Here is a 27665-nt window from a genome sequence, read left to right as displayed (position 1 = left end):
AATTTCTTTGTATGCCAGTCAAAACTTCATTATGTTTTATATCTTTCCTAAAATGCTTTATAAATATCAAAGTTAATTACCTCTCAAAATTAAATATATACAATAATACTGTCACAGTTGGATCTATCCATTCACCTCCCACCCACCCAAACACAAACACACATCCAATCATATATGCATACAGGGTTCCAGCCACTAATTTAAAAATGATTCTAGACTAGACCAAAAAATAAAGGTCTCTGTACCTAACAATTTGACAAGTTTATTGACCAAATGAGGCTACAATACATTAAAATGTAACAAAAATGTGAAAAGATGAAAAGGTATAATTTAACCTACAAGATTTTATCTGTATACTAAAACTTCTCCCAAATGAGATAGCAGTCACATTAGGTTTTTTTTAAAGACTGTTTCAAGACTTTTTAGTCCAAAAAAATTTAAAAAAATTCCAGATATTTCTAAGACCTGGCAAATTAATTTCACATTGTACTCCTTTTCCAAATTTCCAGACCCTTGCAGGAACCCTCTTTGTGTGTGTGTCTCTCTCTCTCTCAAACACACAGACACACACACACACACATTGCTTCATTAAGTCTAAGAATTGTCTGTTATTATTCACAAGCAGAATTATCCATTCAAGATAAGAGTTCATGCAATGAATTCTCACTATGAACAATTGTGACAACACTGACCTATTTAACCTGTGTAATAACAATGACCTATTTACAAAAAAATCAGTAACACAGAATAAAGATGCGAACACACAAACACTGAATATTTCATGTTAGTAACACATTAAATAAGCACACACAAACACTGAATATTTCATGTTCTTTCCTCAAAATATATAAGCACAAAAACAGTCTGCAACACTTTACTATGTTAACTGTCAAACTTTCTATGTAACTGCAGCGATGCTGGACTTGTGATAGTACAGTCTGTAATGAAACCATCCATCAGCCCATATCAGGTAACAAGGTTTGTCCTTGGCCAAGGCACTTTAATCCAATTGCCTCCACTCCTTAAAACAAACCAGTCTAGTTGTGTTATATAACATCAAAACCAAACCAATACATGACTCCACAGGCAATGAATTCCATGAAAATGAGCTAAAGACAAACCTTTAAAAAGTGTTTATGACAGATGACTGGAGGACATGACAGACTGGAAGAAGGACATTATCCATCCATAAGCCAGTGTTGCACTGTGATCCTGCAAAGTAAAAATCAAGAAGTCTGCCTCTTTACATCCATCAGTCATGTCCAACTGTTCATAACATTACTAACACCCACGCTAATAGAAAAATGCTGTAGGCAGCTTTTCTGCCACAATAATTCTATCCAATTACATAGCGGTTAAGTCTGGCCTCAATACACTCAGTTAAATATAATAAAAGGATACTACACCCCTGATGGCCTGGGTCAATTACATATTCAAGATGCTACAAATAAAATGCATAATCTATTCAGATTGCTATAAATAAAATGCATAATCATTATCATCGTACAAAAAAATGTAGGTCAATTCAATTTATAGGTTATTTCAGCCATTCAAATGAAGGCATAAAAAAAGGGAAACAGGGTAAATAACACTCACATGCAACTACCTCTAAGGCAGGGACCAATTAGCAAATTTTAAATTCACTGTGCAAATGTAGGCAGATGGGGGGGGGGGATGTGTGTGTGTATATATATATATATATATATATATATATATATATATATATATATATATATATATATATATATTGAGAGAGAGAGAGAGAGAGAGAGAGAGAAGGAGAGAGAACAAATACAAATACTGGAAGTATCATATAACATTTGATATTCCTTAGGTTAAGAGAAATTACTTCCCACAATAAGTGTATCAGATATGTATCTCCCTTCTTAAAGCTGCAGCTCTTTGCCAGAAATAGCAACTGATAAAATGGCACATGATTTTGGGACTCACATGAAATAAAAAGCTGTACAACAAAGTTGAGAAAAAAACTGGGAATCCAATAGGAGGTCCATTAGGCAATGCAATAATATACAAATGATCTAGGGTTATTTCCACTTGGTTGTTTGCAATGCATTTGTGTGTGTGTATACACATACATATATATGAATGCTTATATACATATATCACAGTAATGCAATTGCTTAGATCATTTCAAGACATGAGCCTAAATCCGGTTATTCCGATACTGACAAGATGACATGATCCAGCAGTCAAGATTAAATTATATTACCATGATTATAAATTTTTAGATAATTTAATAAAATTCTACAATATAATTTTTTTTTTTACAAATTGCTAAAGATTTCAATCTTTTGATTGTCACAGAATTGTGTATGAGTTATATCAATATGTATATGTTGTCAAAAATGTACTTGGGGTTTCGTTGCCGTGTACAGCGTCACCTGAGGATGGTATATTTTTTCGGCTCTAGTTATTTCGAAATACTGAGCAAAGCTCAGACCATGCTGTACGTGCAAACTGCCTGCAGCAAAAAACCTAAGCACCTAGCTGTGCATAACTGTCACAGCTAGTATGCATATAGAGCAAATTCTCTATAACCAAATTACATTACGACGAGTCTTGTCAGAAAGCATACCTCTTTATGGGAGCAAATCTCCAGCTGTAGAGATAATGAAATTTAAGTACTCTTTATTACTATTCATCTTATATGACATAACTGTTTCATACTTTAGATGTTTTAGAATTTATTCTAAATTCTACAAAGAGTCAATACCTAGGTTATACAACGCCATATTAGAAATACTATAGTTTGGTTTGAGTTAGCTATTTGTTTTAACTGAACAGAAAAATTGAATTTAATTATACGCTGCATGCATTAAACAATTAATGTAATGGGTAACGAATTCATGTGCGTGCATGCGCAACATATATCAATGCAGAAGTACTTAACTGTGTCATATGTACTACACGGTTTAGTTGTTATAATTTTAGCTGCCTTATACATGGTTTGATGTGGAGTCACAGAACTCTGTGTGGTTTATTGTGACGTGTACGCTGTGTCTGGTGAGGTTGGTTCAGAAGAGTGTACTGGTGTTCTCGATGCGAGGGACCAAGGCTTCATGACCATCGGGTCTGTGTTAAATGTGAGGGCTCTTGAGGGATCCTTCAACAGACAGAGAGGGGTGGACCATGCATGGGTGCTTCTCTGACCATTGACTAGATCGAGTGGAACCGGAGTTACATCTTGGACGTCAAATGGGCGCCACAGTAGTTATATATATTATGTGTTCCATGTTGTTATTTTCACTAATGCTATCTGAGCAAATTTACATGCATTTCAATATCGTTATATGAACAATACATTCAAGACTTTATTTATATTGGGGTGTAGATCGGTGATAGGACTTAATTCACATTTGTTTGAAATTCCAATTGTTAAATTCATGTTTGAGTTTTTTCTCGTTGAGTTAATTGTTGTTGATAGTTCCATGTTAGGAACTTTATAATTTTCCTTATCTTTTTGTTTATAATGGTATCAGATTTGTTAATATTTAATTTGCGTTTATAAATAAACATCTTATAAACGCAGTTGCTTTTGGTGTCTTCCCTAATCCGGTCCCAACCCGGCTTCATCTTGGGACACTGATGTGGACTTCATCTCAACTTTTAACCCTTTAAGCCCCGATCCCGTCTGTAGGCGTGATCCGGTTTCTGCATTCAATGGCCGATCCCGCCTGTAGTCGTGATTTTTTTACTGCATTCAATGGCCGATCCCGTCTCCAAGCGTGATGAATGTGTGTTAGATTCAACGTCTCTGATTGGTTAGAAATGGGTTTATTCCAAGAACTAACAACTATTAAACCAATCAGAAATGATTTTACTTTCATTTGCGGAAATTTGAATTGTTCAGAAGCTAAGGGCTCCTGTTTTGAAAGCGGTTTAACTACACGTGTTGTGGTCATGAAAAATCGTAAATGATGGCGGACGTAAGAGTGATTTTTGATGAGAGCAAAAATGAGGAGTTTCTCGGGTTTGATTTTGAAAATACTGAGCAAGCTGATGAAAGATATGTTCGGCAGTTGGATATTTTGTGAGATTTCGATTCGGACATAGAAGTTTCTGAGACTGAATCGTCCGAAGATGAGGATGCTGACAGCGATGATGATCGAGTTCTTGCGGATAAATGTTGCACATAATTTTGAAAATTCTGTATAAATAAGTCGTGAAAGACTTGGACAAATAGGGAAAAATAATACATCACTGTGTAGACAAATTCATTTGCAATAAATGGTGAAACTTTCTTGGATTTTAATTGGATATAAGCAGAGAAATTAAGGTAAGAGTGAATGCATGTGTACGATGTTTACAAAATTTTTCAAACAGGTAAAAACTCTGGGGCACACGCAGCTAGACACAGCTTACCGCTGCTGGGGCATAGCAGCAGTGATACTGATAACGGGTCTGGGGCTGAATGAGTTAAACCAAATAAAATTTCTTTGAATAAGCACTTGACTATCATTTTTGTGAATGAAACTTGTATAAGAACCTATTTCCACCACTATAAATCTTAATTACACGAGTTCTTGGATAAGAACCTATTTCTACCACTATAAATCTTAATTACACAAGTTCTTGGATAAGAACCTATTTCTACCACTATAAATCTTAATTACACAAGTTCTTGGATAAGAACCTATTTCCACCACTATAAATCTTAATTACACCAGTTCTTGGATACATGGACCTATTTCCACCACTGTCATTCTTAATTACACAAGTTCTTGGATAAGAACCTATTTCTACCACTATACATCTTAATTACACCAGTTCTTGGATAAGAACCTATGTCCACCACTATAAATCTTAATTACACAAGTTCTTGGATAAGAACCTATTTCCACCACTGTCATTCTTAATTACACAAGTTCTTGGATACATGGACCTATTTCCACCACTGTCATTCTTAATTACACCAGTTCTTGGATAAGAACCTATTTCCACCACTATCAATCTTAATTACACCAGTTCTTGGATAAGAACCTATTTCCACCACTATCAATCTTAATTATACAAGTTCTTGTATAAGAACCTATTTCCACCACTATCAATCTTAATTACACAAGTTCTTGGAAACAGACCCATATATATGATTTACAGCTATCTGCAGTTGTCTAATTTTGCATCACAGAAGGTATCACTAACTGATGTTGTTGTGGGGTTTAATGACATTTTTCAACACACGATAGGCTATACATGGTGGCCAGTATTAATGGTGGAGAAAGAACCCGGGAAAACCCAAGAAAGCACCACCGACCCACGAGAAGCTACTGGCAAGCTTTCTCACATACCAACATTGGCCGAATCCAAGACTCGAACCCATGCAGACAGAGGTGAGGCAGCAGTGATCCGTAACGGAGAGCGCTTTAAACCACTCGGGGTCCCATCACTAACTGAATAAATATGAAAGTTTCTAGCCAGATGCCAACATATAGTGTTTGAACCATTTCTGTCAGAACACTGTGAGATGCTCCAATGGCATGCCAATGACAGCTATTTACAGCAGGATTGAACAAAACTATTGGAGCTTGATGACAAAGATTTGTTGAAGAAAATTATACTCATGTCCATTTGTATGTCAAGTGAGACTATGGAATAGTTCTTTACACCTGTTCAGCTGTAACCAAGAAACCTTGAGGAAGAAAGAGGTAGACACAGCTTCATTTGAGAGTATGGCCACATGGAATAAGAAGAGAATAGAATTTTTTCCCTACTTTGGGATTTTATGGAAAAATTCTGGCTCATTCTTGGGTAGAAAATTTATCGAGATATAATTTAAAAAATAAAATATTATACACAAACAGGGTCTCACAAATTAAAAAATTTACAACCTGGCAGCCCAGCTCAAATTTAGTATCCTAAAGGTTAAAAAGAAACTAAATCATCAGACCATTTACTTCAAGACTTTCCCCTTCACTTTCTTTCTTGTCATCAGTAATTATCTTTTGCAAAGTTCTTTTATATGTATGTTCAGAGAAAAAAAAATATTTTATGATACCTATCTTCAATATATGGTAACCCAGACCCAACATTATTTTAGCCCACTGGGCCACATTTCTTCAATATATGGTTGCCCTTGGGGCCATCTGAATTCAATATATGGTAGCAAAGACCCATACTCTCTGTAATTACAGGCAGCTGACAGTATTTGTAAACAATGTATTTATTTGTAATTAGGAATCCTCTCACTAAAAGAAATATATCTGAAGCAGCAGACAAGGAAAGATTGGTATGGATGGCACTTTATGACTTTATCATTCTTAGGAAATGGGAGCCAAGTACCTTCCCATGGTCATACCATGCTAGTACCTTCCCATGGGCACACCATGCAAGTACCTTCCCATGGTCATACCATGCAATTACCTTCCCATGGTCATACCATGCAATTACCTTCCCATGGTCATACCATGCAAGTACCTTCCCATGGTCATACCATGCAAGTACCTTCCCATGGTCATACCATGCAAGCTGACCTGGACTGGACTAGCAGGTAGTGAACCTCCAACCCTAGGATTATCAGTCAGATATTCTACCAAATGAGCAGTCTTAACTGCATGGCTGGAATATACGGTATTCCCTCTCAAAACAAATTTTCAAAATTGTTTATCAAAAAGGGTTGAAGATGTTGAGGGTGTAGCATATGACTGGAGAAAAAAAATCATGAAATTTAGGTCGCACTGAGCTAGTTTTTACTAGTTACTCTCCACATTCCAATTAAGATTAGATACTGAGGCTATGGTACACCTTGTGCATATAATGGAGGGATTCCTGGCTTTGTTTGACCAAAATCCCCCAAATCTTGACCCCTGTGTATCCCCTAGGAATGCTTCTTTGCCTGAGAAAAAAAAAATGCCTAATTTTCTTTTGTGCATGTACATCCACCTCTATGTTTGTGCTAGCAATGGTTAAAGCTGCTGAAGGCAAAAAGAAAAATTGTAAGGAGGCAATCAATCAATCAATCAATATCCCATTTAAAATGTATCACAATTAGAACATCTGAGAACTGGAACTGTGTCAAATTGCAATGTGTGACATATTTTCATGTCTGATGGCATATCTATGGCAACGACAATTTATTTACCTCCAAATTAATATTAATGACAAAAGGAACAAAATAAATGCTGGTGAATAATGAATGAGCAAATACTAGGGTCAAATGAGAGCAAGATAGAAACGGAAATGACCAGAGTGTACTAGGGTCAAATGAGAGCAAGATAGAAATGGAAATGACCAGACTGTCACATGAACACGATATTCAATTATGTCAATGTTTTTGTGAGTTACTTGAGCACACGAGAAGTTACAATAGCAGATGACAAAGTTAAGGTGACAAAACTGTAAGAGCAAATAATATTTGCTCATTTTTCAGCACTAATAGTGCATTAATTACGATTTACTATTTTCGCTTGTCCTTGTAAAATGTTGTGTACTGTCCCCCAGCTCATGGGACCCTAGGTGTTGAGGACATAATGAATGAATGGACACATGAATGTATGAATACAACCTATGATAAATACTGTATCTGCATCTTTTTGGAAAAGGCCTAATGACATGACAGTTCTGTATTTGAAGATGTGTGTGTGTGTCATTTGGATTTTTAACGGAGCTTTAAAAAAAAATCAGTCATATTGTGAAGATGTCTGCAGTGTGGTACTTTACAGTGATATCTAACACTGGGGCATTGTGCTGCAGACATGTAGCATGATGTTCAACCCAGTCACATCATCCTGAGACCAGCCGAAAAGTCCTGCCACTAACCGCTTTTATTGCCGAGTGTCAAACAAGACAGCTGTCAGTATCATTTTTATAAGTCTTTGGTACGATTTGGCTCGTGTTTAAACCCATATGGATGGATGGATGGATGGTAAGATCGACAAAAGGAAAAGGCATGTAAAATGTACCCTCCATACTTCTAAGTTGTATAGTACAACAATCCAAAACTTTCCAAATCTTTCTCAACAATATATAAACATGACAATGTTACATATTCATTAAAAAACTGGTACAACAGCATGCAGTTTTCTTTTGTCTTTTCCTTAAAACTTGTATCAGTAGATACGTGAACAAACACAAATACCTAAAAGGATACACAAATACACATGCCTGAATGGATACACAAATACACATGCCTGAATGGATACACAAATACACATGCCTGAAAGGATACAAAACAAGATGACTTTCAGCCTGCCTCTAAAAAATGGTAATAGTAGAAATGACTGTTTACATAATAACAATACATACATGTTTCTACATAAAATGCAAAGTAACAAAAACAACTGGTACCATGATAGCTGAAGGTATGAACAGCCTCACAGTGTATCCATAGAAACACATACATGTGGGCATCATTTATGGTATCACGGTACCAATTGTTTTTTCCATATACCTCAATGCTAATGTTTTGTGAAATAAATATACTTTTTATCCTACCTCAGTATGCATGTCACACACTGTCATAGAGAATGATGCTAGATTGTCAATTTGACAAGGACAAAACCAGGTACTCCATTGCATTTAAGAAAGATAACTCTGCTGGAACTAGACAGGGGTAAGAGTTAACTAAACACAACAGACACAGTTTCAGCAATGTGTACCACATTTTAATTTTTTTTAAAAAAATACAAAATATGATCTAGATATGAATTAACATAATCTCACATGTTGCCAAGAGGCACAACTTTCTCTTAAGCCTAACAGAAAGTACAAATCTTACATCATGCACCAATCACAGCTAGTAATGTTCTTTATTTCTGAATGCAATGTTCACTACGCCTTAAGCTTCGCCCACCTGGACTTGCACAACTGGTACTGTTATACCTTATGAACTGTTCTAGTTTCATGTAGGAAAACAAATGGATGCACAGTTTTGGTCAAATATTTACTATTTTACCTGCAAAAGATGCAAAAACATGTGCACAAAAACAACTATCTTATTCTTGTAAGGCATGCCATAACCAGGATAGAGAACACTCAAGGTACACTTGTAGATAGATCACTTGTATCACCGTATCATGTAGGATATTCTGGTATGAGTAATTTTAGGTAATTTATGAAAGATATGGTGTTCCTTCCCACTTTGATTTTAATTGTCCTGCCCTAATTGTCCATTTTTGTACACTTTCCTACCTTGAAACTGTTCATGCAGTTTATTTAGATAAGTTCTTTTGCATTCCCTTTTGTTGAAGTAGCAAATTTTTCTGCCTAACTGAAGCCCATTGTTATTAATTTCTTATGTAGAAGAAACATAAATTATATGCATCTATATTATCTAAATTACTCGCCCTTTTATATCAGATTGGAATGAAAACCACTTCACCTGAAATTTTGGTGCCTGTAAGGGATGTTATAGCACAGGTGTCTTTGGGCTGTCCTTGGACCTATGGGGCACTGCCTCCATACATTGTCCAAGGTAAGGTCATCAAACTTTCACTTCTCATTTTTTTCATTGCTGCTTTTGTCTCCTTTAATTCCTTTATCATAAGCTACATCTCCCTTTTAGGTGCACAGTTTCCTCCTGTTTTTAACTCCACTGGACTCACTATACTCATTGTTTATCTTTGGCATTTATCTGTATTTTATTCCCCAAATTTCACCCCAAATCCAACATAACCATGTAGAAGCTATGATCTACTATATTTGGTGTCAGATTGGCTTATTGCATCAATTCTGTCCACTACACAAAGGAGGGAAGCTTTGGTTTTGTGTGATAAAGAGGTGTGAGGACTGAGGGTTAGTGACCTCATGTATCTGAAGACAGTGTAAAGTGTTCAAAGCTTATACTTTATAATAATATTGGGTCATGTCGACCTGTCTTTGATGTTAAGTTCTGCATCTACCAAACAAATATAAAGTCCTTTATTTTAGATGAACTGTACTTTTGGAAGTAGGAAAGGTATATACTATTTAGTACATAGACCTTTGACCTAGTTATTACATAATATGATATAATGTGATTTATCCCATATCACCCATGTGAAGTCAATAATTGCTGATATGAAAAAAGCACAACTCATAGTTAAAACAATTCATTTTATTCCCAAAATATAGTTTGGTAGTAAAGCACAAATATTAAAACAGCAGTTGAAATAGTTCAAAGACCATTACATAGACATTAATATAAGACACAGCTTGGTACCTCATAAAATTGTTTTTGACAAGCAAGACTAAGTCCACTTGTTTCTTGTACAGTCCTGAGCTATATCACAAATTATTGAAAAAATTAAGTTGGCTACAGGTATAACGGTACCAAATGAACAAACCCCTGTCTAGTTCCAGTAGAGTTATCTTAAATGCAATGGAGTACCTGGTTTTGTCCTTGTCAAATTAACAACCTAACATTGTTCTCTATGACAGTGTGCAACATGCATGCTGAGGTAGGATAGAAAGTATATTTATTTCACAAAACAATAGCATTGAGGTATATGGAATAACATTTCGGTACAGTGATACCTAAAAAATCTCAGCAGTTAATCCATAAAATGTTATATTCATTGTGTCTTCACCAACCCAGTTTTATTATCATACTTCTGCATGCTTGTATCATGTAGGAAGCTGTACTTGGAGTATGGAGAAAGCTTGCTGATGCAAGTCATGATAACATTACACACACTACCATAGGAGTAGGTGGTGAATTGTGTAGGCCTTGTGTACCTATCAGCACTGCAAGACATATGTTATTCTTCATTCTAGCCCAATTGATGTCTAAGTGGATTTTCATTCTACAAATTGCTGCCTTTGATTCATTTGGAATCAATATTATCTCCTGTAAACCAGAATAAACAAGGCCACTGCTATACTTCAAAGCTGGCAGTCCTCATAATTGGCAATCTATTTCTTGTTTCTACTACTTTAAAAAAAAATCCTATAATTCATGTATATTATTTGTTTTCTTTCTTTTGCTTTGTTTTTCGAGATATTACAAGCATTTTGCCATCTGTTTACTCCTAACATCAGTTCAACCCAGAGCTGAGTACCATAGCAAGTACTTCTGTTGAGATGCATTATTTATCAACTGCCTTGGCACCCGCATAAAATATAAAACCGAGTGTGCATGTAAAGGACTCCATCAAAATAAAAAAAATGTTATTTCAATAATTGGAGCCTCTTTCAACCTATAAGCAGAAATTTCTGAATGGATTTAGTCGATCCAGATTTGTTTCAAATTCATGGGGTGGATGCCCAAGTTGTGTCAAGAGTATGTGTGTGTGTGATTTGAATTTTTAACATAGCTTTGACAATTTTTCAGTCATATAGCTATGATGTCTGCAGTGTGGCAGTTTATTGTGATGAATAGCAATGGGGCATCATGCTGCAGACATGTAGCATGATGTCCCACCCAGTCACATTATCTTCGCACCAGGCCAACCTGTCCTAACACTAACCTCTTAATGCTGAACACCAAGGGAGGCAGCTGTTAGTGACCTTTTTTTAAGTCTTTGGTACAACTCGGCCAGGGATCGAACCCACGACCTCCCACATCTATTAGGCAGACACTCTAACCACTAGGCCACAGGCGCAGTCAAGAGAGTCTGATACCAAGATGGAGGAATGATGATGGTTTATTTTGACATGAAGGTCTGATGCCAACATGAATGAGTGTGATATCAAGAGGGTCTGATATCAAGAGGGTCTGATGCAACAATGGATGGGTGATGGTTTATTTTGTCAAGTGGGTCTGATGCCAAGACAGAGGGGTGGTGATGGTTTATGTTGTTAATAGGGTTTTGATGCCATGGTGATAGTTTACTTTGCTTACGATAAATAATATCATTATTTATCCAACTTTCTTACATCAGAACATAACGACCTTGCTTGTTTCCACAGAATTTGCATGAAAATGAAGAAAAAAAATCCAATGTATTTTCTCAAGAAAATTAATCTCAACTGTGTACTAATGTAAATGGCATGATGAATGCCAGATGGAAGCAATCTAGATAAACTAGGCTGCATTATAACCCTGTCTGCATTATAACCATGTCTGCAAATAAAATACTATTACAAAATGTTTATTGTTTACAAATAAAGAATACTGGTTACAGTTCTGGTGTTTGTTTTTCGTTTGTACATATTGTTGTACTGCAAATGGAAATAAGTGAGTACTATGGTCCAGCTGCATTGGATGCAAGAGCAGCACACACCCCTTTCCAACACAAAATGATACATCATTACATGCCAACATAATTTGGTGAAAAAAACGTGTAATGATTAAGGTGGCGCTATACAGTTTCTCATTTTGCATAGGGTTAGGATTTTAAAGAAAAAGAATTTCCCCGGCTTTCCTCACTGATTATACTGGCTATTTAAAAAAGACCTTGTATATCTTAGGTATAATTCAAAGAACCTTTAATTCCCTTTATTTTGGTGTATGATTGATGGGTGTAACTATGGGTTATAGAGTATACAGCTTGGCCTTACTTCAAATGTGCACCTTTCAAAAAAGTGCTAGCTCTACTTGGTCATTTTCACTTCCTGAACTTCAGAGGTCAATTGTATAAAAAAGAGCCCATAACTTTTTTTACATTTTATATATTTGGTAATTCATTCATTGCACTTTCAGAAGCTGGTATTGTCTAGTCTGGCAAAATTCATTTTCCCTATTTTAATAGCTGCTATGTATAGTGCACTTTAGACTAATTCAGACTGATTTTTTAACACAAGGGAGCAGTCATTTTAGTTAGCAGTGTGCTTAAATCATGTAAAATTTCCAAAAGTACAAAATCCAAAAGAAATATCATCCACATTACATCAATGTAGCATAGAGATATGCCAACATTCTCTCTACTATGCATGTTTTATATGCGAACTACTTCACCTTACATATGTCACTCTCTCAAAAGTACATATTATCTGGTGAGCGCCACCTAAGCCAAAAGCATAATGGTTGGCATATATGGCGACAGAATACAGAATGAATGCATCCCAATCTTGAGAGGCTGATGGTGTCTCAATAGGAAAGGAAGCATAATGCAAAAATGCAGAAAATGGTGTCTTTTCTCTTTATTTCTGTGTTGAAAACATGCAGAAATGTTACATTCAATGTCTAAAATCCAATCAAAAATGAAAATTCCAGCCCAAACTAATGAATTCATACATCCGATATCCGATTTCAAAATTATTCACACAGCATAATAAATTTATGTGCATATATATGAATGAAAACAGCCTTTATTTGCCTAGTTTCATCTATTGGTACTTTATTTCAGTCAACAAGAAAATGCAAGCTTGCAAGTAAAGGGAAATAACCATCATGTTTTAATCTCTTACCAGCCATGAAAAAATGTACATAAATGTAACAAAACAGGTCAATAAAACAAACTGGAAATATATATGACTGTATAAATCTTTGATCATATTTTTCAAGTTACAGCAAGAGACAGGAGTAGAAGGTTTGTTCTAAATGTCATTAACAGAACTAACAAACTGGTCCCAGTCGGAGCAATCAAGTACCAAAACTTGTAAAAGACAAATCAGGTTTAATTACATTCCTATACACATCAATTTCTAATAATATATAAGCACAAAAAATAAGGATATTTTCTTGTGCTATTTTTTTTCTTCAAATAAAAGTTACTGTATTAACCAATGTAACTAATTCTTTACGTATGCAAGCAATATGTAACTGGTCAAGATGACACTTGTATAGACATCAATCCCCTACACCAGCATACCAATGCCTAAGCCATCCTATCCAACTGGAATCCTAGGCTGATTTCAATTTTCATTTTTGCTAGTTTTAACAGCAATTTAAACAGATTAATGTCATGCCCAGGAAATGAAGGCCAAGTTCCTTTCTCTTGGATACACCAAGACTGCTGACCCAGGCTTGTATCGAACCCACAACCTTTGTATTATGAGTCGTCGTACACTCTACCAACTAAGCTACCCTGACTCGTGCATATATACGCTGAGGTAGCATCAGGTCCAGGGAAAAATAATGTATCCATCAAAAAGACTGTCTTGCCATGGCAACTGCATCCTTAAAGTAATGAATCTAACACTCAAGACAACTAAAACTGACCCTTATGTCGTGAAAAAAAAATGTAACCTTTCTGTCACTAATGGAAATCCTAAAAGTTAAATAAATAATAGAGAAGTTAAAATGAGTGAAAATACAAGGAGGCCCATTCTAAGGAGCCACTTCACAGAGTCTTTGCTTTTGTACATGGTGCCTTTTGGCTTTTATAAATAAATTCACATAATGAAATTAGCTCATTAACCAAAAATATGTTTCTCAGAAGGGAAAATCCCCCTTACTAATAATAATAATAATAATAATGACCTTATTTAAAGAGGGTAACACAATTAGCTAAAAACTAATCTACCTTGAGGCCCTCATACAAAGGAATTTATTTATTTAAGCTGCATCTCTGAAGCCACTGGATATATTGGGTTTGGAAGAAGGAAATAGAGTGGGCATTTCTAATCTCAATTGGAATACTATTCCAGAGCAGAGTTCCAGAGTATTGGAAACTTTTTTTAAATAACTCCTTATTTGGTTTGGGAATTTTATACTGTTTGGTAGACATGGATCACAGGTGGGGAGTATTACCAGGTAGCCTATACTGGAACAGTGACTGTAAATATTCAGGAGCACTATTATGAGATATCCTGTAAAATAATTTGGCTTTTCTCAAACAGATGCAGTCTTTAATAGGTAATATTTTTAACCTACCAGCTAAACTTTCCTTGCTTTCTTTCTGGATTGATATTAGCCCAAATGCTCTTTTCTGAAGATGTGCCAGCTTTGCTATGTTTTTATCATTTGAATTACCCCATACTGTACTACAGTAGTCCAAATAGGGTTGTATGTAACTGTTATAAAATAGTTTTCTGTGCCTTTCAGGGAGAAAATGTCTTATCCTACTGAGAAGCTATAAACTTGAACTGAATTTTTTACTGATATGTTTGATACGTTCAGTCCATGATAGGTTATTATCTACCTGAACACCAAGTAGTCTATCATGACAGACCATTTGCAGATTTGTATCCTTCCATGTCAGACATAGTTCATCACTATCAAGATTTGTCCTTCTTTGCCGTGTTGAGATAAGAAATATTTTAGTTTTACCAGTATTTACCACCATGCCATTACATGTGCACCAGTTTTCCAGTTTGTTAAGGGCATTCTGTAAAGAAATTTCGAGTTCATGCTTTGTGTTTTGTATGTCTGACAATGTTGTGTCATCTGCATAGAGATCTGTAGATGATATTGAGTCTCTTAGTAAAAGTGGTAGGTTATTAATAAATAAAATGAATAGTAATGGACCTAGAATTGAGCTTTGTGGTACTCCATATCTGTTTCAGGTTCAGAGAGAACATTATTTATGTAAACATGTTGTGTTCTCTCATTTAAGTAAGAAGTAAACCATCACTGGGTGGGGTTGTAAAGAGCTCACATGCCATGACCCAGGGGCTATGTTCTTTTGTGTAAGGCTAAACTAGCCATATGTATACATTCATCTTTTCAGGTCCAGTAACCGTATGTATCAGTGGTTCCCAAACTTTTTCAGGTCACTGCCCCCTTGGTTATCTATGGCACCCCCTACCGTACTCCATTAAAAACATAATTCAGCATTAGTACCCCCTCAGTAATCTACCGGCCCACAGCAGGCAGTACAACCCACTTTGTTAACCACTGGTATATATGGTTATTGATATGAATCACTTTAGATTTCACATTATGAACCATGAGCTAAATCCCTGTGAGTGGGGATGGATCATGGGGTTAAACTTAAAGTCGGATGCAAATATAAATTTACATTTAATGTATAAAATGTATGTGTGTGGGTGTGTGTGTGTGCAGGCATGCAAGCACAGGTGTGCGCATGCGTGCATGTGTGTGTGTGTGTGATCTCAATTTCTATGCTCTGAGCATGGTCTAAGTTCTTGGGAGTTGGGAAATGCCCCAGGTTATCACCCAGGGGTTCTAGTTCAAATGTGTCATTGATTACCTATGCCAATTCTCAGACAGTTGAGGCACAGAGCTCAGGAGTAATTTTAATTTTATAAAAAATATAAAAAAATCACTCTAACCTTAGTCACAGCCCCAAGCACAATCACTATATACCCTTATGACTATCACTGACCCAAGTTTTCTATGTCTAATAGCATAGATACACAAGTGCATTACAAACTTGTGACAATACATACATTATGTACAAATGGACTGTATCACAATATCCCTGAGCTTTCTGAAAGCATTGGGACCAATATGTTCCATGTAACTACATGTAATTTCCAATGTTTCAGTATATCATAGTCACCAATCACAAACAACAAAATTCTGTCATTACTGGCTTCATCATACAAGAAAATAGTTACAGTGGTCATTTCCTACAACACTAAAGATACCTATCTTCTCCATTTGTAACTAGCTACTGCAATAAATATATTGAAAACCGTAAATGAACTACGCTGCACTTATCATTGCTGGAAGCCAGAAAAGGAGAATAGTGAAGAAGAAAAAAAAAAGGGGTGGAGTGGAGGTGATTTTTGATTGATTCAAATTGGCAACTGTTGCTATTGACTGACATATATACATAAAACAGGCCAAACCAGAATCAATCCTCTACCAATGTTAAAATAGGTAAAGGCATGCAATGTATAGAAAAAAGTTATTACTCTGCATGTGCACGTTGGTACCAAAAAGATACAACATGATAATGAAGCATTTTTTCTCTTCCAAAGCGATGCAAAAACTGGCTACATTCACACGAAGCATGCAAAATAAGGACTCACAAATTTATTTTCTATTTGCACACATATTAAGCCATCCTAGATGTGAAAAGACCAGACCCTGTCACATGATACACATATAGATCGGACCCTGTCACATGAAACACATATAAATCGGACCCTGTCACATGATACACATATAGATCGGACCCTGTCACATGATACACATAGAGATCGGACCCTGTCACATGATACACATATAGATCGGACCCTGTCACATGATACACATATAGCTCGGACCCTGTCACATGATACACATATAGATCGGAGTCTAGCTGTTCAGTCCAAATAACGATTGTTATTGATCAGTGTAACGCTTGATCTAGGGATGTATTATTTGCGATCACCAAAATGTTATGGTTTTGGTTTGGTCTTTTATGGCACAGCAAAACAAGTAGGTAATTTATTGTCTTTAAATTCTTTTTTGTCACTACTATTCACAATTTGTTTTGTGTGATAGCATTGTGGATTGTTTTGTGTGATAGTATTGTGGATTGTATTGTGTGATAGTATTGTGGATTGTTCTGTGTGATAGTGTGGATTGTTCTGTGTGATAGTAATGTGGATTATATTGTGTGATAGTAATGTGGATTGTTTTGTGTGATAGTATTGTGGATTGTTTTGTGTGATAGTATTGTGGATTGTTCTGTGTGATAGTATTGTGGATTGTTTTGTGTGATAGTATTGTGGATTGTTTTGTGTGATAGTATTGTGGATTGTTCTGTGTGATAGCATTGTGGATTGTATTGTGTGATAGCATTATGGATTGTATTGTGTGATAGTATAGTGGATTGTTTTGTGTGATAGTATTGTGGATTGTTCTGTGTGATAGTATTGTGGATTGTTTTGTGTGATAGTATTGTGGATTGTTCTGTGTGATAGTATTGTGGATTGTTCTGTGTGATAGTATTGTGGATTGTTTTGTGTGATAGTATTGTGGATTGTTTTGTGTGATAGTATTGTGGATTGTATTGTGTGATAGTATTGTGGATTGTTTTGTGTGATAGTATTGTGGATTGTATTGTGTGATAGTATTGTGGATTGTTCTGTGTGATAGTATTGTGGATTGTATTGTGTGATAGTATTGTGGATTGTTTTGTGTGATAGTATTGTGGATTGTATTGTGTGATAGTATTGTGGATTGTTCTGTGTGATAGTATTGTGGATTGTTTTGTGTGATAGTATTGTGGATTGTATTGTGTGATAGTAATGTGGATTGTATTGTGTGATAGCATTGTGGATTGTATTGTGTGATAGTAATGTGGATTGTATTGTGTGATAGTATAGTGGATTGTTCTGTGTGATAGTATTGTGGATTGTTCTGTGTGATAGTATTGTGGATTGTTTTGTGTGATAGTATTGTGGATTGTCTTGTGTGATAGTATTGTGATGAATATTTCACAATTACAGAAGGCACTCTGCATCAAATGAATCAATGGCTGCCAACTCTTTGAAATAAATTAAAAATAAAATGTAATGATCTTCTCTCCTTTTGGGTGTATTGGGGGCCTTTAAGAGTCACAAATACCCAGCTTTTAACAGGCTTGATTGGTAACTCACTTAGAATACAGGAGGGACACGATAGAGATTTAAAGTAGCCCAGTGTATCAGGCTATCTGATTTTTTTAACCATGATTCAAACTAGCCCAGTGTATCAGGCTATCTGATTTTTTTAACCATGATTCAAAGTAGCCCAGTGTATCAGGCTATCTAATTTTTTTAACCATGATTCAAAGTAGCCCAGTGTATCAGGCTATCTGATTTTTTTAACCATGATTGAAAGTAGCCCAGTGTATCAGGCTATCCGATTTTTTTAACCATGATTCAGTCACAGTGACCTTGATGTTTTATTTCTAAAATCAACGGACTTCTTTCTATCTGCAGGTCATGGCCTGATAATCCCAGTGGCTTGATGTTTTATTTCTAAAATCAATGGGCTTCTTTCTATCTGCAGGTCATGGCCTGATAATCCCAGTGGCTTGATGTCGCAAAATTGGGAAATTTAGCAACCAATATCCAAAACACCAGTCTAAACTTGATCTTTCTCAACCAAACGCTTCTTTTTCTTCAACCTCAACTAGCACCTCGCATCCAGAACATTAGCTTACCAAATGTTACAGATGAATTAGTGCAAGTATTGATTTATCGGCATCTGCAACACCAATGTACCCAGTAGTACCTGTAGCACTGCTGAACAGCCAAAAAACTATAAGTCCAAAACGAATGACCAACACCGATGTACCCAGTAGTACCTGTAGCACTGCTGAACAGCCAAAAAACTGTAAGTCCAAAACGAATGACCAACACCGATGTACCCAGTAGTACCTGTAGCACTGCTGAACAACCAAAAAACTACAAGTTCAAAAATAATGACCACTACCAAGAAAATAAAGTGAAAACTGTGCATCTTTTTCTTTCTGTGAAGAAATGAGGTTGGTGCTGACTCACTTTCTTACTTGATTGCTGAATATTGACAACTGTTAGGAAATCCATTACAAGGCTGCTCCAAGTAAAGTATTTGGCTTCAAAAGTTGAGATTTTCATTATTATACAAGGAAAAAAACTGTATATTAAGCAGGTTTTTCAAATTATAAATCATGCTAAGTGTAAATGAATCAATTTGAGACATTATGTCTAGTGAACAGATAAATAAAAGTAGTAAATACAACTGTTTGCATTAATTTTTTTAATATTTTCCAATCTGGTTTATGAAACATGCACTGCAGTAAATATTCACATGTCAGATTGGGTCACTGGGCCAATGCTTGGTTTATACCGACCTAGGCAGTGTAGGATACTACAGGTCCTGAACCAGCAAGTCATAAACAGAATTTTCTGACAATGCATGTACAAGCCATCCACAAACTTAGGAAACAACAGATGGTGGGGAATTATAGGTTACTGTGCATATACTATTCTCTGTTTTCAGTCACAGTGACCACAACCTTTGACCCTTTTTGACACTGTACTCAAGAGTACTTCCTTTACCCTAAGTGCAAGCCAGTTTTGTAACTGCAGACTGGGGATAACTGTTCAGAAACCAAACTGCCAATACAGATTGGCAGACCAGTAACAATGATCTCTGCCGTATGTCTGGCATATACAAAATTGTTTCCCCCATCCAAACCAATTTCATGTAGTAATCCAATGCAACCTGGAGATATTTTGCTTCGATTTTGTTGAATTCACTTTAAGAAAATGCCAATTTGTTAACTGTTAAGTAAACAAATCTTCCATTTAAAAAGAAAATGTGAACATGAAACTTAACTTCAAAACTGAAAAGTCTCAAAAGCTTTCTGATTATACCAAGAATGTAAAAATAATACTGATCAATTATAGAAGAAAAATCTGAATTCTTACATTTTCTTTTGAACTAAAAAAAATGAATTCCTAATATAAGTTACAGTTAATTAATTAATATATTAATGACTTGAGGAATTAGTATACCCAAGAGACTTGGTATTGAGAATCTTGCATCTGCATCTGGACTTTTTTCATTTCCTTTTTTTAATGACAAAACTGACAGACATCATCCAACTCTAAATTACATTCCAACTGTACAAATCAAACATGCCAAATAATAGGTTTACAAACATCTGAAGTACAGTCCAACTGTACAAATCAAACATGCCAAATAGTAGGTTTACAAACATCTGAAGTAGTCCAACTGTACGAATCAAACATGCCAAATAATAGGTTTACTAACATCTGAATTGCAGTCCAACTGTACAAATCAAACATGCCAAATAATAGGTTTACAAACATCTTAAGTACAGTCCAACTGTACAAATCAAACATGCCAAATAGTGGGTTTACAAACATCTGAAGTACAGTCCAACTGTACGAATCAAACATGACAAATAATAGGTTTACAAACATCTGAACTGCAGTCCAACTGTACGAATCAAACATGCCAAATAATAGGTTTACAAACATCTGAATTGCAGTCCAACTGTACAAATCAAACATGACAAATAACAGGTTTACAAACATCTGAAGTACAGTCCAACTGTACAAATCAAACATGCCAAATAACAGATTTTTTTGTTTTAGGTGCTTTGATTGACTATTCATCAAAAGCACATTTTAGAGACCCAAAAAGCTTACAATGCAATGATTTTCATATGCTGTTCTTGTATACAAAAATGTCTACATGGAGCTGTACCAGAGGACCGACAGGATCTATTCAGGCCTTACACAACAGTTAATAATAATAATAATAATAATAATAATAACAATCAGGGCCAACAAGGGGGAGCAACTGGGGATATACCCACTAGGCTCGGCCCGTAAGGGGGCCCGAGTTAAGCAACACATTTTAATTTTATAAATGAAAAATTTTGTTTCAACAATAACTAGGAGAAACCCAGGTGTTTCTTACCCCAGGACCCGTTATCGGTCTCTACAGCCCTGATAATAATAATAATAATAATAATAATAATAATAAAAATAATAATAATAACAACAATAATGTGTATGCTCACAAGATGAATCCAACTACAAATTGAACAAAACCAGATCTTCCGCTGCAGATCTTTGTTGTCTGCAGTTTAAATCTAGTTGTAAGCAAGTATATACAATAATAATAATCGTAATAAAGACTTTATTTAAAGAAAAAGGTAATTTGATCAAATGACCAATCTTCCTTGAGGTCTTTTTATATTGACATGCAGATTAGGCACAGCTTTTACAAGTTTGTGGTGACTTCAGACAACAATGTTAATCAAAAGCTTGATAAAAGATAACCTACTATTTTCACAAAAAAACTTAAATTTAGAAGTTAAATATTTCAGGCCACCATGAAAAAGTTTAACACTGATGACAACTTTTCAACACATTAACCCCTGGTAGCAGGAGGTAGTAGCCTACTGCCGAGCTCTGTAGCGTCAAGGTCATGTATGATACACTAAAGTGGGTGGTATTATAAAAAGGTAGACAGATGTAGCTCTACAATGATACCAAATAGTTGGGAATATCTAGTTGCACTACAAAATACAGAGGGAAAAACCTCATTTTTTGGACCCGATTTTTTTCTACCCAAAATTTGCCCATGGTCGGAATCTGATTTTGTGTCTGGATTTTATACTTTTTGGTCTCAGATCTAGCAATGGGGTATCATGCTGCAGACATGTAGCATGATGTCCCACCCAGTCTTCACACCACACACTAATCTCTTAATGCTGAGCACCTAGTTAGCTTAGTGTTAGGACTGGTAGGCTTGGTGCCAGGATAATGTAACTGGGTGGGGCATGATGCCCCAGTACAAGGCATCACTATAAAACTGTCACAATGCAGACATTGTAGCGATATGACTGAAAAAATGTTAAAGCTATGTTAAAAATCCAAATCACACACAAACAGGCATGCACAAAAACACTTGCTTGCATACAATTTGGACATCTAAATTTAAACTAGCAGCATATTTTGTGGAAAGAACAAATGGCATTAAGCAATCAGACTTCCTTTTAACTTGATAACTTATGTATCTAGTATGAGTACATATTAAATGGTACATCATTTTGCAAGTAGCAAATCTACTATATAAAATGATAAAATACTCTTCCTCGACAACCCTTTCATCACTATTGACCAGTTTTCCGGTTCAGGTGAAGCAAGTCTGTAAACACTATGGACCGCTTTACTGGTCTGGAGCATGTTCTTCTGTAATGTTATAGTACCTAACTATATAAATTTTGGAGTACCTATAATAACTTCCTTCTTGTAATGTAGATAATATATTTGGATTATCTCGTGAGTTTAGCTTGTATACAACTAGAAATATCTAACAAATTAGGCACTTTTAATGAGTTTTCCAAATTATGAAATTTGTATCCAAAATGGCAGAGATCGAAGAATGATTAGATGAGAGTGAAGTGTCAGATTTTGACTTATTAGAGGATTTTACCAATTTCGACCTAGTACAGTTGGATGAAAATGAGAGAAGACGTTTGGAGAGACAATAGCATGTGCATGTGAGTGACAGTGATGACGATGAAGATGACTTTGAAGGAGGAATTGTACGCTCTACATAATTTTGTTTGGACGAAGTTGGAAAACCAAAGAGATTTGTTTCAGTTTTCTGTGAGAGTTGGACCCACCCGAGTGTTAGATGGCTCCAGGAAAGCTTTGGAATATTTTCAAATATTCTATTCAGATGATGTTTTTGGAAACATTGTCCGTCTAACAAATTTGAATGCGATGATCAAACGTGCCAGAGGCAATACAGGTGTGTGGACAGATCTCACCTAGGATGAAATCAAGGCATTTTATGGAATTTTAATTAGTATGGTCACAATGAAATTTGACAGGGATGAATTGTATTGGTCAGAAAGTGATAAGCACTGGCTTCTGGGATCCAAAATTGGCCAAGTTATGTCCAGAGATAGACTGTTTCAGCTCAGACACTACCTGCACTTCAGTGATGACAGGTGTGTTGCAAATGATAAATTACACAAGGTGAGATATTCATTAGACCATTTAAGACATGCATTCCAGTCTGAATATGTCCTACACAAACAAGTTATGGTTGACAAAGCAATGGTACCTTTTAAAGGAAGACTCAGCTTGAAACAATACATGAAAGATAAGCCAGTTAAGCTTGGAATTAAGATATGGGTTCTGGCAGACGCTGTGACATCTTAGTTATAATTTTGACATTTATGTTGGAAAAAATGCAGAAATTGTGAATGGAAACCTTGGCCTGTCATATAAGGTGGTAATTGCTCTTACCAGTGCAACCTGGAGACATACCAAACCAACTGAAATGAAGGGCTATGAGATATACACCAACAATTTCTATGCAAGCCCTCAGCTGGCTGATTAAAAAGAACAAATTTTAAAGATTATCCTAAAGCCCTGGTACAATCGAATGATGCTGCTAGAAGAATATGTAGAGGAACATCAGACTGGCTCATGAGTGGGCATCCTACTGGAAAGATAATCGTATTGTCTACTATCTATCATCGTGTCACAGACCAGTAGCAAATCAAACTAAAGAGCAGCGGAATAAAGATGGAACAAGAACTCAGCTTCCTTGTACACATACAGTGACAGATTAGACCAGAGCACAAGACTGAATAAAGAAAAGAAAACTATGCGATGATATCATTGGATAGAGATAAAATTGAGAGTGTGTGCATTGTACAACGCCTTTGTCTTGGAGGGTACAGTTGTGGACCATAATCCACCCAGAAAAAAGGCAAGAGACTTGTTGTCATTTTGCATGGATGTGGCCCATGAGCCGATCGGAAATATTCAGCAAGTAAGAAGAATCTTTAAAAGACCAAGATCACTTGAACGTTGATGAAAACTGGATGAGAAAGCAATTTGGCATGTGCCTAGTGGTAGTGCTGACAGACTGTGTGAAGTCTGCAACAAGAAGCACAAAAACTACCAGACCAGCCAACCAGCCATGTGTGTCTATGGCAGATAACCCCTTCAAAGCTCCAAAACTACACTAATGTGTGACAAATGTAAAGTTCCACTGTGTGTTAATGCCAGGAGCACATGTTTTGTGGATCTTCATACAAAGGCATATTACTGGCAGTGAAGAGTTACCTGTGTAGTCCGCAGGTGACAAATGAATAAAGATTACATGTACAGACATTATAAATGATAGATTCTTCTATAAATTCAGTTATCATACTGGTGTTATCAGCTTTATTTTACTTTAGGATAAAAGAAAAACAGCTTTGTGAAATTTATTGTTTTACTCATAATTAACTTTAATGAGAATTTGACAAGCTTCTACCTGTCAAATACCTGAAAGGAAGACTTGTGTTGCTACTAGAATTCATTAGTACATCTAGGGTGAATTGAACAAAGTTTTGGAAACATTCTAAGTTTTCTAAGAGGTATATAGATATCTTATATACTCGCATACAAGCCCATTTGCATATAAGCTGACCCCCCCCCAACTGAACAAGTATAAACACTGAAAAGTGCATGACCCGCGTATAAGCCAAACCTCAACTCCGAAACATCAAAAGATGCACCAGGTAAGTTCTAAATGCATTTAATCAGGCAAACTTATATTAACAAAAATGACATGTATACTTATCTTGAGGTTGGCATGCATTAAAAAGAAATGGTATAAACTTGTCTGAAAAGTAATTTATTTAATTTTCTGGGTTTTTTTTGTTGTTCTTGCTTAATTTAAATTGTGTAATTTGATCGAACGATGACAAGAATTTTGCAATTGTGATTTGTGATAACACTACCACTCCATTTTGACTTGATTTTTGTTTGTTTATGCATTACTGCATTGGACATTTTATATCAGTGCACCAGTAATTACATTTGTACTTTGCCTTGAAATTATAGGTTACTGCATTTGTGTGGGAAAATAGGAACAAGTTTTTTGGATGGAATACTGCAGGACCTTGGGAGGACAGTATATCCATCCGACAAAACAAGCCTGTCAACTTTCACACCGGGAGGGGAAAAAAAAACTTATTTTTGGGGTCGCTCCACGCCTACCTTCCAATTTCATATCTTCTGATTTTTACAGAGAATTATTACATCATGTCATCGATTTTCATTTCTCCAAAAACAGAAAAGACCTACATGTTCTGTTGTATCGCCTGTGAATTATTGTTGTGGCAAAATAATTCCTTTACAAGAAAGAATTCACTTCTTCACTAAATATAATGTTACGTTTAAACATTATTCACATAAATTAATGATATTTTTACCTCTAGAACAATAAAAAATAAAAAATAAACAGAACAAAAAATGAACCACAACAATAAAATCATCCACAATTAATTTGAATCCCAAGACTGATTACTATGAATGCTGTATCTGGCATTTTTATACCGTATATACCAACGTTAATTACCATCGTTAAATTAAAAGAAGGAATGAAAATACATACCGCGCAGCAAAGGAGACAATGAAACATCAAGCTTTCCATTTTGTGGAAAGTATAATGTTGTTCAGCCAAAACACAAAACTAAAATTAATTTGATGTTGATCTTAGTTGATCTTAATGAGAACTGTAGCCTTTATTGTTATCACTCTTCATGAACATGTAAGATATGCTGGTTATGTGCCTTGTACAATTAAAGGTGTGTACCTTTCCATAAATATTACCTCAAGTTATGCGACCGTTTACATCGTTCAAAATGAGTAGCTTATGAGCTAGCGATACAACATAAATGAAACAGCTATTAAGGACTAGCTGAAATGTTATATGGAAGAATGCAATTTGGTCGAAACAATGAATAAAGCAAAATCTGCATCTAATATGTTTGGAAATGAACAAGGATTTAAGTGACGCCATGTACGCTTTTCACTGTGTACTTACAGTACATTATAGTTCAGCCTGGTCTCCCATGTAAACTCAACCGGCCAACGAATTATTAAGTCTGTATTTACCTTTATTTAATTTCGTGTTGAAGAAATCAGAAAACATGCACATGCAAAAAAAAATAACAAAATCAATCACAGTACTTTATAATAGTTTTAAAAGTGTCGGGTCACCAAAAATGTTTTTTTTTTTTCATGCATACGTCTTAGGACACCGAAAAAATTATTTGTTAATGTCCCAAGATTTACAGTCGTCAACGAAAAGATTTAAAAACTGTCAAGTTTAGACATTGACCAGCGGATAAACTGCCCCCCCCCCCACTTCCGGTCCTTTATTTTTCCTAAATTATGCGGTTTATACGCGAATATATACAGTAATCACTTGTATTTTACCTTTTGTGTTACCTGTCTGCACCTGTATTTTAACGGTTGTAATAGATATGCACATTTTAGTGAATTAGTCATAAAATTTGATTTTAAACCTTGATTTTGACACCTAATCCAGCCAGATATCTTTAAAATTGGCAAAGTTATGTTATTTAAAAATCCACAAGTCATTTTGCTTTACAACTCCAAAGTTACTTAGTGATGCAAGGGTTAGGCTATATCAAGGAAAGAAGTAAAACTGTGCCTAGAACCAGAGAGAGCACATCTTTATAATCAAGCAGTGATTTAACTTGTCTGAGACAAAACTGAAATGGAGTTCATCAGATGAGATTGTTTATGTTCCTTGATACAGGATGAGGGGGCGTACTGTGCAGCAATTTCTAGTCAATAAGACTTCCTCCCACACAGTTCTCACCCTCTCAAACATGTCATTTCAGCACAAATATTTTGAATTTTCTTATAAGTGTGCTACCATACACATCAGTGAATAGGTCCTTCTATGGCAACAGTCAAATCTCCAGTTTCCTAGTTTTTCTAAACAGTGCCAAGGGTCTTGTGTAATCAGAGCAAAATCCTGCAAACCATGAATCTCTTTTTTTTCTCAATAAAAATAGACTGCGGCTCTCTTCATTTCCTTCAAAGACTGCTCACCTACCTAATAATCAAGTACACAAGTAAATGACCAAGAAATCCGAGTCAATAAGGTGCTTTCTGGAAGAAATTTCTTCTAATGCTGATGATTGAACGTTACAAGAACAACTGTTTCGTTTTATATCAGTGTTCAGACCAGAAATGAGAAAATTGGGCTCAAGGGATATAACCAGGTCAGAAAATGGTGTGCTTGTCAAACATGGAACACAAATATCTGTACTTTTTCTTGTCTATTCAAAATAATTAAAAGTTGAACCAATCAACCATGACTTTGGCAATGAGGGAGATGCATTCAATTCAGACGACCTAAAATCAACCATAATGGCAATGAGTGACATGCATTCAAATGACCTATTGCCACTTGCCAATCATGCTGATCAATTAACCAATCAGAGAGCGTAAATTAGACACACCTCCAGGCACTGCTTACATCCACCATTTTCCTCCGACAAGCTGCTTGTGGCAAAAATGAATTGATTATGGTAAGTATTTAAAAAATTTACAATGATTTGTTGATTTCACGATTGATAAGGGTAAAAATAAGTCAATGTGAGCCTTGTAAT

At 35.7% G+C, this 27665-nt stretch overlaps 1 protein-coding gene across 10 annotated transcripts in view; it reads right to left on the bottom strand.

Annotated features, from left to right (window-relative positions):
- The window catches only part of LOC149791252 (uncharacterized), a 246955-nt gene that overhangs the window by 121896 nt on the left and 97394 nt on the right, over window positions 1-27665 (bottom strand). Inside the window, exon 1 of one of the 10 annotated variants that reach the window (XM_089969734.1) lies at window positions 1122-1142. The exons of the other annotated variants lie outside the window; for them this stretch is intronic. The gene's annotated coding sequence lies outside the window, so the exon portion shown is untranslated. Of the gene's footprint in view, window positions 1-1121; window positions 1143-27665 lie in introns of those variants that run through there. 10 annotated transcript variants of the gene reach the window in all.

Source organism: Sinohyriopsis cumingii, chromosome 9 (genome assembly GCF_028554795.1).
Source record: "Sinohyriopsis cumingii isolate HCF-2022 chromosome 9, ASM2855479v2, whole genome shotgun sequence".
Taxonomy (NCBI): domain Eukaryota; kingdom Metazoa; phylum Mollusca; class Bivalvia; order Unionida; family Unionidae; genus Sinohyriopsis; species Sinohyriopsis cumingii.
The sequence above is the reverse complement of the archived record's forward strand: the minus strand, read 5'-3'. Positions and strand labels throughout refer to the sequence as shown.